We start from the raw sequence: 4109 nt of genomic DNA, 5'->3' as shown, positions 1-4109 counted from the left end.
TGACATGCATAACTCGTCGTGGCGGTTGAGCATTAGCTTTTGTAATCGAAGTTGACGTTGTTGATATTGTAGTAACGACTCGAGCTAACTCAGTTAACCAAGTCGCGAAGTCGTTGATTGTTGGGTAAGGCTTAATGGTCATGGCTTGACGTGCCCACTCATAATAATATCCCAACGGTTTGTACCCTCCATTCCCGCCCATCCGCACGAGGGGCGCAGTCCGCATGACGTACGGAACCAATATTTTAAATTTTTGTGCCGAGTCACGATGGGCAGGAGTTTGTTAAGTGTCGAGATCTAAAACTGTTCAGCTACAGAACTAAATTCATCAGCTGATTTTATGTATTTATGTCAATAATTCACTTATTGAGAGAGGAGAGTATCGCTTTCTTAATGCTGAAAAGCGGATCTGATATATCAAACGTGCTGGAATGAGAGTTAAAATCCTGGCATAAGCAACGGAGTGGGTCGTGCAATTCAAAATTGGTTTTACAAGCTTTCAGAAATATGGGACAAAAGTGTCTTGATACGCGTGACGGAACATTAAAGCTTAAATCAGCCAGAAGAGACGGACTTGAAATTGAGCCTGTCAGTAATTTAACCATAAAAATTATACCAAGCATTTCCCTGCGACTGGCAAGTGTAGGAAGGTTAATAAGTTTTAAGCGACTCGTATAAGGTGGAAGACTATATTGAGAATCCCATCGGAAATTTCTTAAAGCAAAAAGTAGGAATTGTTTTTGAATTGATTCTATCTTGTCTGAGTAAATTTGATACCTTGGATTCCAAACCACCGAGCCGTATTCCAGAATCGGCCTAACTAATGTTGTAAACAGGGTTTTAGTGATATACGGGTCACTAAATTCTTTTGACCATCGTTTCACAAATGCAAGTACACCTTTAGCCTTGTTGACTGTCACATTAATGTGAAGATTAAAATTAAGCTTAGGATCCATTGTGATACCAAGGTCCACAAAATTGTATACCTGTTCCAGGTTATGGTTACCTATTATATAAGAAACTGGCAGAACAGCTCTTCGCGAGAAGCACATTACTTTACATTTCTTAAGATTTAGAGGCATAAGATTTACTTTACACCAGTAAGCCATGCTGTTTAAGTCTGATTGTAGCAAAGACCTTTCTTCAATTGAAACGTACGATTTATAAAGTTTTACATCATCTGCATACATTAAAATTTTGGAGAATTTTATATCTGTAGAAATATCGTTTATAAAAAGCAAGAACAGAATCGGGCCTAGGTGGCTACCCTGAGGGACTCCTGAAGTAACATCAATGACGTCAGAGATAGTATTTTTAAACAATACCCTTTGTAATCTATCATAGAGGTATGAAGAGATCCAACGTAGAAAATTAGGTGGAAGACCAAGAAGATCAAGTTTATAGATGAGCAACGAGTGGCACACTTTGTCAAATGCTTTACTGAAATCAGTATATATAACATCAACAGTTTTGCTCTCACTAAATGCTTTTGAGATATAGGATGTTAATTCAAGTAAATTTGTAGAAGTTGATTTGCCCTTGCAAAATCCATGTTGACTGTATGAAATGCTTGAAGTGATAGAATGCGTCAACCGATTTGTTATAATTGCTTCAAATAATTTAGGAATTGCAGAAAGCTTAGCTATGCCCCTTTAGTTCTCCACTGAAGACCTGCTACCGCTTTTATGTAAGGGGGTTATGAACGATTCCTTCCATACAGTTGGAAAAACGCCCTCTTTAAGAGACAAATTAAATAAAGCTGTTAACGGCTCATAGAGATAATCAGCACAATTTCTAAGAAAACAAGTGGGGATCTGGTCAGGACCATAACTAAAAGACTGCTTTAAGGACTTCAGGTAAACTAAAACATCATCGGGAGATATTATAGGGTTATGTATTGAGTTAATTGGACTTAGTTTAAAAGGAAAGTCAATGTATGCTTGGGAGTTAGTGGAATAATTGGATTTAAAAAACTGAGCGAACATGTTAGAAATTGTTTGATTATCACCAGAGACGGTATTTTGATACTTCATGGCGGAAGGAAACCCACGTACATTTCGCTTGGAGTTTACGAAATCATAAAATGATTTGGGGTTATATATTATACGTCGTTTGATTTTACACAAGTAATCTTTATAACACTTTTTGTTTAATTCAAAGAACTTGTGACCTAAAAGTGAGTATTTTACATAGTATGAGTGTAAGCCGGGTTTTTTGTGTAATCCAAAATAACGTGACTTTCTGTTTTTCAAGTTTCTCAGTTCTTTAGTGAACCATAACTGTGTTTGTTCTACAGGAACACACATGCGTTTAGGCACATACTTTTCAAATAATCTATGTACAGTAAAATTAAAATGTGCAACGCTTTACCCAACTTTTTCTTTGTATATAGGCCACGACAATTTAGACAATTCTTTATTCATTTTTTTAAAGTTGGCTTGCGAAAAATCAAAGCGAATATTTGCTTACTTGCTGGCAATTTACTAATCACTTGTTCCAGCAACAACGGATTGTTGAGATGCTGCTCACACTTAGCAGATTTTAAAAAGGCGACAACATTACGAACATTTGTAGAAAAGGCTATGATCTGCTCCAATTTACTCTCTTAAATTGCTGGGAAACTTTGCAGCTTACTTAGTTGACAACGAATTAATTGGTCAGACCTACCGAATCTAAATTCCAATTCTTCCATTGCTTATGGAACACCCTCTGGATAGATCCACATTGATGCTACGGCTTCTTTGGCTGCACCCACTAAACACTTGCGCAACCGCATTAAATTTTGCCTATTGTTGCAGTTGAAGACTTCTGTGCTGTCTTTGAAGTTGGCATAGAACAGAGGCCACTCTTCGGCGCTTCCGGAAAACGTGGATAGATCATATAATTTTAGCGGCGCCGTTTCCATTACTCTGGTCTCACTGTTGTTCACTGGTGGCGTGGGATTCTCTCGAGTCTGCAACGGCAATACGTCTGCTAGTATTTGCTGACGAAGATTATTGAGATCCCTCTGTTGTTCCTCACTGTTGAGTCGAATTTCATCTATTGAGGTCTTTGGTGATCTCATTACTTCGATTAATGTTGCCAATTGCTCCGGCTCTGCCCGTTGTACATTTTTCGTCGTGATACTGCTATTTTCTTCTTCAACTGGCTGTTGTTGCTGACCACTTCTCAAAAAGTAATTATTTGGCATGCGCTCTACCTCCTACAGCACGATGGAAAAATTCTTCGCGCGACACAAGCACAAAATGGCGGGCTGTGCAAATTTTCAAGTAACGGCGTCGAACTTTCTGTAATCTCCCGACAGCAGAAGCAATGATGTCAAAAAAACGTGTAAAAAATGAACTCGACAGTTTTTAAATGTTAATCTTTCAGATTTATGCAAACCAGTTCAAATTAATAAACAATTTCCAAAACGTATCTATACAATGTTTGGATGCTGTTATACTGCGGTATTCAAACTGTTTGTATATGCAGAGTTGCGACACAATAGGGGTATTCTCTGAGTCGTGCAAAGCCCTTGCATGGTGCACAGATTGCACGGATTGCACGGTTAAAACCGGTTTTCGTATGGGGCAGCTTTGCAAACCGTGCACCGTGCAAGGGCTATGCAAGACTCAGAGAATACCCCTATTGCAACCAGATACATTGCACATTTTGAATATTCAATATAGCAATGAACAATTTGTCTGAATTTTCCATTTTTAAAACACAAATGGTAACCAATAACAAACGAAGCATCAACTTTGTTTCTGATGCGCTGATTGCTCTAGCGATGCGTTTCGATAACTTTTCGGCTGCGTTTTGGAACAGTATACATTGTCAATATTTTGTAGTTCGATGTTATGGAACCCTATACTTTGTACGTATGCAAAGCAATTGACGTTTTGGAAGTCAGCCCAAGTCTGCGGCTGTGGTTGCTCCTGTAAAAAATGAACTCGACAGTTTTTAAATGTTAATCTTTCAGATTTATGCAAACCAGTTCGAATTAATAAACAATTTCACTAACCATTAAAAATATATGCGTTTATTTTGTCAGCTTTAACGTGACATAATGGTTATATAGCTAATTGGCTGAGCTCTCGTTCTTCTCCTTGATCTCGTTGTTTTTT

The sequence above is a fragment of the Rhagoletis pomonella genome, unplaced genomic scaffold (genome assembly GCF_013731165.1).
Source record: "Rhagoletis pomonella isolate Grant_MI unplaced genomic scaffold, Rhpom_1.0 Rhpom_scaffold_00003, whole genome shotgun sequence".
Lineage (NCBI taxonomy): Eukaryota > Metazoa > Arthropoda > Insecta > Diptera > Tephritidae > Rhagoletis > Rhagoletis pomonella.
Note: the sequence above shows the minus strand (reverse complement) of the source record.